General features: G+C 45.2%; 1 protein-coding gene across 3 annotated transcripts in view; it reads right to left on the bottom strand.

The window, feature by feature from the left end:
* LOC147745341 (uncharacterized) overlaps positions 1-13972 on the bottom strand; it is a 212349-nt gene that overhangs the window by 12902 nt on the left and 185475 nt on the right. For 2 of the 3 annotated variants that reach the window (XR_015307483.1, XR_015307482.1), the window contains one exon: positions 5804-5913. The exons of the other annotated variant lie outside the window; for it this stretch is intronic. The gene's annotated coding sequence lies outside the window, so the exon portion shown is untranslated. The remainder of the gene's footprint in view (positions 1-5803; positions 5914-13972) is intronic. 3 annotated transcript variants of the gene reach the window in all.

Here is a 13972-nt window from a genome sequence, read left to right as displayed (position 1 = left end):
TAATCATCGGAAAAAAAAACATATTAAATATTGTAGTTCAGCCAAAACATGTAAGGAAAGGTACCCAAAATCCTCGATTTCTTTTGGTGTGATCTGAAATGTCAAGCTTAGCCATATACCTCATGGCTAAAATCCAGTCCATTAACACAGGGCTAGACGGTGAGACCCATAGCTTACATATCTCTCTGCGAGCTAACAACATGGCATAAAAAACAAGTCTTACATTGTCATTCATACTTTTGTTTTCTAAATCAAATCTCCCTGTCATTATTAATTCGGGGCTTACCTAGATCCGCAGATTCAGTGATTTGGATAGACAATTACTTACATCCAGCCAAAATTGCCTTAAATTTGGACAGAAGACGAACATGTGTAGATCATCCACATTTGGGGTCTTACATTTCGGACATCCCACAACTCTGCCAGCTTTAAATTTGGACAATCTGCGAGGGGACCAATATGCCCTATGGATGGTAAATAAAAGATTCCGCCTTAAATTTGCAGGTTTAACAGTACTGTAAAGCATAGACGTTGTTTCTTGCCATTGGTTCTCTGTCGCGATCTTCGGCAAGCATTCCATCCACAGAGCCCTCGGAAGCACAAATGGTCCATCTTCCATCTCTAGAATCATCCAGTACCATGTGGCCACTTCCTTCTTGAAAGTTCCTAGCCCCAGCTTCAGCTCAAAGTCATTCTGAGTCCCAATTACACTATCTGAATCATTTGCCCAACTCTGAATCTGTAAATACTTATATCTCGAGAAAACCTGACCCCACAATTGTTGGCATGGGCCCCAAGGCAGCAGTTTACCGTCCTGGAATAAATCTTTCAATCTCTGCAAACCATCCTCTTTTTTCAGTTGCAAAGCCAAGGCATCTTTTGTCCAAAGGGGACCTCCAGGGGAATCCCATATTGGGGCCATATAGATAAAATAAGGCAATTTCAATAGTCTTCTTATGTTATACCAAACCTCCGCCAAGTCCCTTAAAACCTTAAGTTTCACCTTTTTGAAAAATGTGGGATCTGCAAACTTATATAAAAAACCAAAATCATCATATCCACAACTTTTCAGCATCACACCAAATATTTCTCCAATCGTTGATTTAGTTAGAGCACCAATCATCATCCTGCAATTCTTTAAACAAAAGGCCCAAGCATAAATTTGTAAATCTGGAGCAGCCAGACCTCCTTTGTTGATTCTCCTCCTTAGCTTTTTCCACAATATTCGTGAGCCTTTTGATGCCCAAATAAAAGTTACTATCTCGCTCTGTAATTTGGCCAACCATTCTTTTCTAAATCCGAGTGGGATAGACTCAAACAAAAACTTGACTTTTGGCACTATCACCATCTTCATCGGTTTATGATTGAAAGCTTTGTAAAACTCTATATCAGACATTCAGTTCCCGGTGCCTTTTAACCTGGGAGGGTGTCTATACCTGCAAAGATCTGTTCCCCAAAGATCGATGGCTTATGATGTGATGTGACATGAGACCCAATTTACGTAGCCGTGAGCAGCTTCTCAAGGAAAGATGTGTCCTGGCGTTAGTATGACAACATAAGTAGCAATTTCACACCCGCTGGACACAAATGTGGGGACCTAGATGTTATTTAAAAACAGAAAGGTTTTGAATTGTTTCCTGACAGAACTCAAGTTTTCTTGGGTGCCCAAGTCAGGTGGGAGGGCATTCCAGGTATCCCTCGTCAATACAGGCAGAGAGCAGCCACCTATTCTGGTTTTCCTGAACTTAGGGAATGCATGGCGGGATCTCCCAGCTCGGGCTGGCCAATACCAGGCAAAAAGTATATAAGGATGCTGGCCCCGATTGTAGAGTGTTTTATGAGATGAAGTGCTTCAAATTGACATAATTTCAGGACAGGAAGCGAGTCCAATTTGACCAGTTTCTTGGAGATGGATGTTGATTTCTTTAAGTACAGAACCAGCCTAGCTGCTGTGTTCTGTAGCAGCTGCAACCTACGTAGGAGATATTTAGATGTACCTACGTATAAAGAGATGCAGGAATCCATTCTCAATAGGATCAGGGCCAGAGCCAGGTCCTTCTAGATGAAGCAGGGATGAATGAAAGTATTCTTCCAATAACGTTTAGCAGTCAGGATCCTGTAAAGCGAGTGGTTTTAATCTTCTCTTTTAAGGACAGATGAGAGTCCACCCAAGTTACTGACCAGATGGAATGGGACACTGGGCAGCACTCTTGTGCCCGTGAGGCTCCAGTCCCAAATACCACCATTTCAGTTATTTCACTGTTGAGCACCAGAGTTTGAGCTTGTCCAATCCACGACTTCCTGGCGGGAGCACCTGAAGTTAGAGGCTATCTTACCTGTATTTACTTCTAATCTAATGATTTGTGTATCATCGATCAGAGACGATATTGAAATACTCAATCAAGCTGGATAAGTGGGCCATGTAAAGACTGAAAAGATTGTGGCTCAAAACCAGCCCTGGAGAGGGGGCTCCTGTAGTGATCGTCTTCGGGGTTGTTCTGAAGTTAGCTAATGCCACCGCGTGGGACAGATCTTTCAAAAAGGATAAGAACCAAGCAAGCACTTTCCCCCAATCTCCAATCTCTGTAGTAAAGTGGAGTGGGAGATGGTGTCAAAGGCTGCTGACAGATCTCATAAAATCAGAGGCCTCACCTACACAACCCCCATATATAATATCTATAATATTCTGCTGGGCTTTAGCCGCCCCTGTCTCTGTAGCGAGACCATTTTGGAGCCCTGGTTGGTCTTAGTGCAGAAGTTACACTCAAGGGATTTGGTTAGCCGCTTGTTCACTGTGGCCTCTGTTAGTTTGGTGAACATCAGGAGCGGAGAGACCGGCCCATCCTTACAGTTAAAACAAGAGTTAGAGCGGGGAAACCAACTCTCAAGACAACCCTCAAGCAAAAGAGGTGCAGCACAGAAGGCGCGTTGATGGACAACATACTGGAATCGCTTCCAGCGCATTAGTGAGCAAGATAATAGTTAAAGTGCTTCCTGCGCATTACAAAATAAAGCTCAGAAAAGTGCTCCCAAAGTCAGCAATACAAGTATCAGAAGAGGTGCGAGTACTTACGGGTGCAGGCGCATAACTGCCAAGGTTTCAGATTGCTACGTGTGACATTTTCATAATTTCAATGTAATTATGAGTGACATTTCAACAAGTATGAGTGACACTTTCTCGTAAGGAAAATTAAGCAGTGAAGACGAGAGAAACATATAACTAACAGAAATTACACCCATTTGAGAAACACTAAGAAGATCTTAAAATGACTGCAAAGCACCAGAAATGGAAGGGTACTAATCAACATGACATCGGCCCTCAGGAGGGAGGAGAGCGACATGGGGCATTGGGGCATTACTGGAGCACAAGGCTGGAGGGGGCCTGTGGACTATCATACGGCGATCGAACTGGGCCGCGACGGAGGTGAGAGCGGTGCGAGGGCCGGAGCAGTGCCTACTTCAGCCCTGGAGCCTGGGGAAAGAACTGGGGGCGCACGATGGATGGCAGGCCCTGGCTTGGGGGTCCCTGTTATCTGGCTGGGAGTAGCCCAGGAGTGTGATTGTTGCCTTGGTGACACAGGCCTGGACAGTATCCTGTGGCCCAGCGTGGGTGCTGGCCCGCTCCACTTCTAGAGCCTGGTGAGGAGTACCGGGGGCACACGACTAGATGGTTGGCCCTGGCCCGGGGGGGCTCTTGCTCCGGCCGGGTGTGCCCCAGGAGAATATTTGCGGCCTTGGTGGTATCTGCGCGGGATTGCCTGTGGCTGCGTCGGCTGGGCTCTCCCTGGGCGGACTTCCATATTTGACGGCCGTGACGAGGGACAAGGGCGGCGGCGGGACCACAAAGCATGGCCCCATCGACAAGTTCACGGGGCCAGGTGGGGGTGAAGGAGCCGCAGGCGGCCAACAGGACTCCGGACCGGATAACGCAGCTTTGATGACAGCCATAACCCAGTCCAGGGATATGCTGGACGCGAAAATTGGCGCAGTGGGGTTGGATGTCACATTCTTGCGCCAGGACTTGCAGAACGTGTGGCCCGGATCACATAGGCGGTGGAGGACGACGTTGCAGCCCTGAAACGTAAGGTGGCTAGTATGGAGGGCATCCTGAAGGGCCTGGCGCTCCGAGCTGAGGATGCGGAAGGACGGGCCCGGCGGAACAATCTGCGTTTCGTCGGACTCCCAGAAGGCTGTGAAAAGGGTAATATGGGGGCTTCTTAACGCAGTGGCTAGAAAGTTGGCCCTCCCTGATTCCCTCCCAAGATGTTTTGTGATAGTGCGGGCACACAGGGCCCTCATGCAGAAGCCACCAGTGGGGGCACGCCCAAGGCCTGTAATAGCTAAACTGCTGAACTATCATGACCGTGACACTATCCTGCAGCAGGCTAGGGCCAAGGAACCCATACTTTTTGGGATCAGAGTATTCTGATCTTTCCGGACTACACGCGATTGGTGCAACTACAACGGCAATCATTTATGGCCGTTTATGCCAAGGCTCGTCTCCGAGACCTTAAGCTCCCCTACGCTTTGCTCATCCTGGCCCGCCTGCGGGTGGTCTATCAGTCTCGCACACACTTTTTTGATACTCCTGAGGAGGTATTTAAATGGACTGATGAAACGGTGAAGGTGAGGGTAAACACGCCGCTGGGATTGGAGTCGGACTCATCCTTGAGTGAGGCACGGTCGCAAACCTCTTGGGAGTCGCGGAAGAGGGGAAACTGGGGATCCAGGCAGCGGTCCATATCCGGCGGTGCCTTGGATAAGGGGAAGGAAGCCCCTGAAGGTCAGACAATCGAACCTTGGCTTATCTAACTGGCGGGCGATGCGGAACTGGTTTCCATTACAATTTTGCATAGCGATGTGTTACTGTGCACTGTTGGCATTCTTGCTTTGCAGGCTGGAGGGGGCTGATGTGTTGCTATTCGTAAAGCTATGAGTGACTGTGGGCTGTGGCAGAGAGGAGGGAGCTACATTGTGGGAGGACGTTCTTCCCCCCTAGTTTAAGGCTTGTTGGGGATGGCTTAAGTCTCATGGGTTGTTGGTTGGGGATCCATTGGTGTGGATGGCCTCAGGTCCTGCGTTGGGGGCCGAGAGTCTTTAATACCGCAACAGGTACTTCAATGTTCTTGAGGTATGGGGTGGGGGGTTGGGGGTGGGGGAAGCGGGATTTGTTGGTTCATGGGGGGGATCTGTTCTGGTTGGGTGTAAGTCGCACAGTCACGTTAGGGTTTCACAGGTTGTTATGTGTGCACCTACATAGTCCAGAATCTGGGCTTCTGCTTTGATTAATCCCTGATGACAAATCCTATAGGTGGGACCAAGGGGCCCAGAGGCTCTCTTCGTGTCCTTAGTTGGAACGTGCGGGGTGTTAAGGGGGCTCTTGCAACTGTCAGAAAATTCTTGCTTGCATTGTATGCTTATAAATGTGTTAACGTTATTCTGACATTTGAGTAACTTCATTCAGCTAACTTTAATGAATGGTCGTTTTCAGTTAGCAATGCTTGTTTATAAACAACCATTTGCTGTTAGCAATGCTTGTTTCTCCATGTGCCTGAAACGTGCCCCGCGTGCTTCCTGCTCGTGTTAGACTAATTGGGCTCCTCGTGAGGCATATGCAAATTAATGACAGTTGTTGGCATTCTATATAAAGAAGCGCTTGTGAACGTGACAGTGCTTCGCTTCCTTGCACTTCGTCACCATGAGCGCTCCAGTTTCATCTCTCGCCTCGGAGGTTCTGCGCGACCCTCCAGCCCTTCGCCTTTCCATTTCCCGGCCAGACATCGCTTCAAGCTCCAACTCTTACCTGTTTCCATGCGACGCCTTCTCCCTTCCTCAATCAAACTCCCGGACTCCAGGAACTCCTCGGACTTCACCGGAACCGGTCCCTCCCAGCGGAAAACTTTCGGCGAGATCCTGAAAGACAAAAGAAGGACAGAAAGCCTTTGGGTTGCTAGCCGACCACTCAATATTATCGTACTTTCTTAGAATTGATGTTGAAATCTTTTCTTATCGGCAAAGACCAAAGAAACAAACAAGCCTTGGATCAAGCAAGTGGAAATAAGCATAAGACAATACAAATTGAAATTGAACTGCATAATATATCTTTATTTTGAATGCATAAGAAAGTAATCAAGTACCGGAAAGTTTAAAACAGTACCTTGTGTTAAAGGTGTAAGGACAATTTTTGATAATTAGAGTGATTTAACACTTAGATTCAGTTGAAATTTGACATTACAAGAGGTGTAAACCATTCTGGTTTCTAGTTTCTAGTCTGCTTGTTTTGGGCATGTTCTTTTCTTTTTAACTCTTTTACAGAGTAGAACCCCAATCGTGACTCCTCCTTTTTGGGTCTACAGGTATGATTGATATTTAATACTTTTTAAGCATGGCAATTAACGACACTAACCTCTCCAATTGTTAATAAAGTGATTATTGATTATTGAAAAGAAAACAAGAGTATCTGAGTGAATTAACAAATTGTTTCTTGGTGTTTCAAGGGTACATATCCGAACAAGGAGACAAATTGTATCCAAGACCCATTGAAGTGTAGGCATGGGCCAATTGATTAATGGTTGGTGATTTAGATTTGGTGTTTAAACTCTTTAAGGAAGATTCCTTTACAAATCTTTGTGTATTATTGTTTCAAGTGATTCAAACAAGGCCCAGAACACTTCTCGCGAGAAACTGAACCTGGATCCGAAAAGAAGAAGACCAGTGTTTTGTCTTGTTTCTCTCTCCACTTCCCCTTTCCCTTGGGGACAAATTGGCCCATCAAGAGTTTATATCCTTGTTGTGTTAATTGGTTCACGAGGGGGTTGGTACATTACAGCATCGAGAAGGAAACAACTGGAGAGGCTTGTGTGATTGTGCAACAGAAAGCGAAGCCACCCTTGTTTCCTCTTGATTCTGTGGTCCTAACTCGAATCAAAATGGATATACCTCAGTTAACCTAACTAGTGCAAAGATTAAACGACGAAATGGAGGGACTACGTTTAGAAAACCAATCCCTTAGACAAGAGTTAGATAAAACTAGATTAGGGTTTACTTCTTGGAGAGAATCAACAGAAGAAAGAAAGCCCATATTAACCCCTCCTAAGTTTGGTACCACTGTTTTTCAGACCAAATCACATGTAAGTCAACCTGTTGAACAGCCTGTACAGGTTACGGTGGTTACCCCCAGTCCTGTCCCTTTAGCTAATCCTGAGAGGTTTACAGGGGAGAGTAACAGATATTCTAAATTTATGAGTCAGTGCCAATTGAACTTTATGTGCAAACCACAGATTTTTGATTCCGATACTGCCAAAGTGGCCTTTATAATTTCTTATTTAGGAGGTGTGGCCGCAAACTGGGCAATGCCTTTGGTGGATACAAATGATCCAATTATTCATAACTTACATAATTTTAAAATAGCCATGTCCAACCTTTTTAGGTCTCTCCTGCCGATGCGCTTGCGCATTCGTGCTGGCGAAAGATATAGGGGCTTATCCAGAGTTTAACCAAACTGGCGATTTGATGCTGTGCCCGTGCGTTTTTAGGTCAATGCACAAGCGCATTGAGCTAAAATGCGCGTGCACATCAAAGCCAGCCATCTGTTCCCCGGCTTGTTGCCGCCAGCAGCTCTTCCCGCTCCGCCCCTGCCGCATCAAAGCCTTTCATTGCCCCCAGGGTGCGCTCTGACTCAGCCATTTCTCCTCCCCTAATTATTCACGGCCGGCCGTACTTTCAGTTTCACTGCCGCTAGGCCATGTCTCCTTTCATTTAAACTTGTTTAAAAAAAAAAAAATTAGTTACCGCTGGTTCTATCCATTCCACCTCTCTCCCTTTCCTTTCTTCGGCGCAACTGGAAGCTTGGCTGAGTGTATTGACAGCATTAATCTAGAGGCACTGTGGACTACACCTTCCCACATGAGTGAGCACACCACTTCTGGTATCTTCATCAAAACTGCTCTGAGATTTTAAAACAAGCGTTCTGTTTTATGTGCAGAGTTATTGGTGGAACAACCATTTTGAAAATGACCATACACCCCATTATCGAGAGAGAGAGACTCAGAGGAAACCTGTATGAGTCTCAAGCGAGCGATTATGACTCAAAGATAATCACATTTTATGTTCTTATATCGCATAACAACGAAAACCAACGAGAGAGTGAGGAATTTTGTCATGTCATGTCCTGCCCTCTCTCCGTCATCCATTATTACTCTGCCCCTCTTCCTTATGATGCCCCGGTACGCCACCGTCTCTTAGGATTTTCAATCAGCGCTGGGCTTTTTTCAACAGCTGAGTTTGCATCTCTCAAGACCTATCTTCTACGGCACTCTCTTTCTGCACCCCAAGCTACCCACGTAGTAGTCTCTAGCAGTCCCTCCTCTGCCCAGCATTCCACCGCCCTCCCTAGGCGGGGTTGTCTCTGTGCCCGACTCTCTCTACTGCTACCAGTTTCTCTGTTGTCCTGCCCTCTCTCCGTCATGTCCTTCCCTCATCCATTATTACTCTGCCCCTCTTCCTTATGATGCCCAGGTACACCACCGTCTCTTAGGATTTTCAATCAGCGCTGGGCTTTTTTCAACAGCCGAGTTTGCATCTCTCAAAACCTATCTTCTACGGCACTCTCTTTCTGCACCCCAAGCTACCCACGTAGTAGTCTCTAGCAGTCCCTCCTCTGCCCAGCATTCCACCGCCCTCCCTAGGCGGGGTTGTCTCTGTGCCCGACGCTCTCTACTGCTACCAGTTTCTCAGGTATTTTGTGGCCTCGGGGCATGTGCCCCGCTCCCCAGTGAGCTGTCTTGTTTCTAAAGCTAGCCAGTCTTTCATAGCCTTTTCCACGCAAGGGTCGCATTTGATAACTTAGTGCTTGGCCAGTTTGACTGAAGAGTCGTACACGCCTTGTGAGAGTTTAACAAAAGTTAGTGCCACCAAGTGGAATAATTGCATACTACTGTTTGTAAATGTCTATATTATTTTATCTTCAACACCAACACGTTCATTAATATATCATATTTTGTGGTGCCTCAGGTTTCTTTAATGTACATCACTCCCACTCGCAGATCGGGCATAATACCATTACTTCGCTTACTGTGTTTTTTTTTTTTCATAACCCATATGCTTTCTATTTCTGCCTGCACTATCTTTGCTGACCCTGCCTTCGGAGCTTTTTAGTGTAACGCTTTGCCATGCGTATTGTTTTCACATCTGGAAACACTGCCCTCTGAATTTCCTATTAGAAAGTGAAACGCCCTTTGCTGTAAAGCAGATTTCAGAAATAAAACTATTATTCGAGCACAAGGGGCCACGTTAGGAGGAAAAGCGGAAGAAGTGAAAGTTACAAAAACGCTTCTTTTGTGGTTACCATTACGCTTCTGTTCATGAGGTTTATTGTGAAAGTTGTTACCTAAATTGCAGAATCCTGTGCTTCTGGGTTGTAATTGGGATGCACTTTGCGTTGACTTTAGGGCTCGTCACATGTGGCCTGCTTGCTCCATTTCACCGTGTTGCGCCCCTTCCCCCCACGCATTTCCAGCCCTTTGATGCTTCCGCCGCACTCAAATTGCTCCCCTCTCCCATGGCGTTTGTAATCCTCCCCCCTGCGTTGCCCCCTCACCCTCACACTGTGCTTGCGTCTTTGTTTGCCTAATACACCCCAATGCTTGTTGTAGTCGCTGTGTAAATTGTAATGCCTCACACTGAGCATGCCACTGCAAAGCACTCAGCTGCTCAGCAAAAATGTGCCTGCCAAACTTAGCATTATCCTAAATGTTTATTTACAGTGTACTACCTGCATGGTAAATTTTCTGATTCATGACTGAAGTGTATTCCGGAATATCATTTGTTTGACCTAATTTCTCTGCCTACACCCAGTTACGTTAAATTCACAACTTCTACAGTGTAATGTTGCGTTGCGAAATCCCCTTAATTCACAGTTCCTGACCCCAATTAAAATGTAGCCTGTGAGGTTCCCCGTTTCCATGAGGAGTGCTTCCAATTATTTGCTTGATTTTTATTATTATGCATCAAGCTCCTAAACCAAACGTGCCTTCCTGGTATTTCATGGTGCTGGAGTCGATAATATGGTTCTCACTCTCTCCTCCTCTATCCTTCTCCCTGCTCTCCTCTCTCTCTCCCTCTCTCACTCTGCCTCCTTCCCTCTCGTCCTCCCTCTCTCTCCCTCCCCTCACTCTCTCACTCTCCCACTCTCTGTCTCCCTTTCTCCCTTTCCCTCCCTTCCCTCTCACTCTCTCCTCTCTCACCCTCTCCCCCTCTCTCTCCTCTCTCCCTCTCTTTACCATCCCCTTGCTCTCCTTTTTCTCCCTCTCCCCATATCCCCCTCTGTCTGCTCTCCTCTTTCTCTCCCTCCCCGCTCTCTCCCCTCCGTCCTTCGCTCTCGTCCTCCCCCTCTCTTCCCTCACCCTCTCTTCCTTTCCCTCTCTTCCCTCTCCTCTCCCCGTCTACGTCTCTCTCTCTCTCCTCTCTCCCCCCTCTCTCTCCTCTCTCTCCCTCTCTTTACCCTCTCCCTGCTCTCTTTTTTCTCCCTCTCCCCATCTCCCACTCAGCACCACCACAGCATCACTCAGCAGCACCACAGCATCACTCAGCACCACCACAGCATCACTCAGCACCACCACAGCACCACTCAGCACCACCACAGCACCACTCAACACCACCACAGCACCACTCAGCACCACCACAGCATCACTCAGCACCACCACAGCACCACACAGTGCCACCACAGAACCACCACAGCACCACACTGAACCACCACAGCACCACTCTCCACCACTCTGCACCACCACAGCATCACTAAGCAACACCACAGCATCACTCAGCACCACCCCAGCAACAGTCAGCACCACCACACGCACCACTCAGCATCACCACATCATCACTCAGCGCCACCCCAGCATCACTCAGCACCAACACATTATCACTCAGCACCACCACATTAACACTCGGCTCCACCGCAGCATCACTCAGCACCACTACAGCACCACTCAACACCACCCCAGCATCACTCAGCACCACCACAGCATCACTCAGCACCACCACAGCATTACTCAGCGTAACAAGAGCATCACTCAGCACCACCACAGCATCACTGGTTCAAATATGTTCTTTCAATGTTTCAAGCTGTTTTCAAGCTTTCAAGCTTTATTACAAATCACAAAAAGATGTTAATATTTCACTTTTGTTCTTGGATTTTTGTCACAATAAAAAACACTGAACATAATCTTCACAAAAGTTATTTACAAAACTTAAAGCTATTGACATTAAAAATTAAATTAATTATTTAAGTATTAATTATTTTAAAAAATGTAAATCCATTGTTATTTGTAATATCAATACATCTAAGTCACGTAAATACAAAACATGTTGCATTACAAATGCTATAGGTGTCACATTTGCGAAAGTTATAACTATTGGCATTGTAAATGACAAAGCTATTAATTTAGGTATTTTCAAAAACAACACATGAATAAAAAAAAATCATTTATAAGACCAATAGCTCAAACTTTCCTAATGCGAGACCTATTTCATTTCCAATGCTTGTTGCTAAACACGTGTTTTTTCAGGCATCTGACAATGAGCTTCTTAGTCTTCGTCAGGGGTCTAAAGACCTGATTACCTATATCACAACCTTTAACAGACTTTTGGCTGAGACTCATTGGCCTGAAGAGAAAAGAGTATCTCTGTTTTATCGTGGACTGAAAGATGACTTGAAAGATTCTTTAGCCCATATCATTAATCTACCTGATGACTTTGCTGAATTTCAAGATTTAGTGGTAAAATTAGATCATAGATTGGGGGAAAGAAAGAGTGAAAGACCCAGAGGAGACATAAGGAATTTGCATTTTAAAACCGATAGAAAAGAGGTTGAGGACAAAAGCGCAGTAACTGAACCAATGCAGATTGGTGGAATTAAGGGACCCTTGACCCAAGAAGAAAAAGGGAGATGACATAAAGGGAATTTATGTCTTTATTGCGGTAAACCAGGCCATTTTGCTAAAGATTGCACAAGAAGACCGGTTAAGAAAAAGGTAGTAGAAGTTGAGAAAAATCCATCATTAATGTCGGAAAACTAGGATCCTCGGAGAAAGAAGAGATCGTTTCTCCAGGAGGTGTTGTCTCAAAGATCTCTCAGTATGCTACAAATGTGATTAACCGGATTCCAAAGCATTTTACAATACGAGTGATATTTATACTATCTACCCAACAAAGACATAGCATACCAGTGCTCATTGATTCTGGAGCTACTGGTAACTTCTTTGACTTAGAATTAGCTCATAAACTTCAACTCACCCAAGTGCCTAAAGAAGAACCAGAGCCTGTAAGAGCAGTAGATGGTTCGGCTTTATCCTCTGGTCTAATAAGGTTTCATACCGAACCCTTAACTATCGTAGCTGACAACGGCCATACTGAGAATACTGTTTTTGATCTTATTGATACTCCTACTTTTGGTGCAATTCTTGGAATCCCTTGGCTAGAATTACATAATCCAAGAATTGATTGGCAAAAAAGAACAGTCTCCTTAAAGTCGTCTTATTGTAAATTACATTGTTATCAGGAAACTAAAGATCCGGTTATGCCTCTTGTTTGCTCAACCTTAGATCATGAGACAATACATATCCCTACTAAGCACCAAGATTTCTCCGACGTATTCGATCCAGTCAAAGCCACAAAATTGCCACCACACAGAGCTTACGATTGTAGAATTGATCTAATTCCCGGAGCAGTTTTACCATGCAGTAGGATATTTGCGCTAACGGAACCTGAGAATCAATATTTAAGAACTTACTTAGATGAACTATTAGAAATTGGGTTAATTCGACATTCAACATCACCGGTCTCATCGCCTCTCTTCTTCGTGGCTAAGAAGACAGGTGACTTGAGGGCTTGCATCGATTATCGCGCTGTTAATAAGGCAACAATTAAGAACAGGTATCCCTTACCATTGATCCCAGTACTGTTAAATCAGGTTAAAGGCTCCAGTATTTATACGAAATTAGACCTAAGAGGAGCTTACCACTTAATTCGAATAAAAGAAGGGGATGAGTGGAAAACAGCTTTCCGGACAAAATTTGGCCTTTTTGAATATACGGTTATGCCGTTTGGTCTTTGTAACGCCACAGCTGCGTTTCAATACTTCATTAATGAATACTACATGATCTTTTAGATGTCTGCTGTATAGTATATATTGACGACATCTTGATTTATTAAAAAAATACTGAAGATCACGTGCAGCATGTTAGATCGGTTTTGCCGAGATTAAGAAACAACTTGTTATGTTATGTTATGTTATGTTATGTTAAAGTGCATTTTTATAGCGCTCGGCTACTCTAAAAGAGTGTCCCGGCGCTTTCCACAGGCAACTTACAGTGTATAATCAACATAACAAGTAAAACAGAACCCAAAAGAGAAGGAGAAAGAAACCCACCTAAACAGAGTGATTAAAAAGCCAAGTCTTCAAATTCTTCCTGAATTGAAGCAAGTTGGGAGTGCTACGGAGTGCCAATGGAAGCGAGTTCCACAGCTGGGAGGCCTTAAGGCTGAAAGAGCGCCCCCCAATGCGGGCCTTCCTCACGCTTGTTGTTTGTGAAATTAGAAAAATGTGTTTTCAATACATCCAAAGTAGAATTTTTAGGATACTGGTTGTCTCCCGAAGGAATCATAATGAACCCCAGAAAAGTGGAAGCAATCCTGAATTGGCCAGCACCAACCTCAGTAAAAGACACACAAAGAATATTGGGGTTTGCAAACTTTTACAGAAGATTTATTTCTAGATTTTCTGATATAGTAGCCCCCATCACACATACTAAAAAAGGGAAGAAAATTTCTATGGACAGAGGAGGCTGATCAAGCTTTTAGTAGTCTAAAACAGGCTTTACTTCGGCACCCATCCTGGTGCATCCTGATCCAGATAGGCCATTCTTTGTTGAGGCGGATGCCTCACTAACAGCTCTGGGTGGTGTGTTAATGCAGA

This window comes from Lissotriton vulgaris, chromosome 1_1 (assembly GCF_964263255.1).
Source record: "Lissotriton vulgaris chromosome 1_1, aLisVul1.2, whole genome shotgun sequence".
NCBI classification, from domain to species: domain Eukaryota; kingdom Metazoa; phylum Chordata; class Amphibia; order Caudata; family Salamandridae; genus Lissotriton; species Lissotriton vulgaris.
The sequence above is the reverse complement of the archived record's forward strand: the minus strand, read 5'-3'. Positions and strand labels throughout refer to the sequence as shown.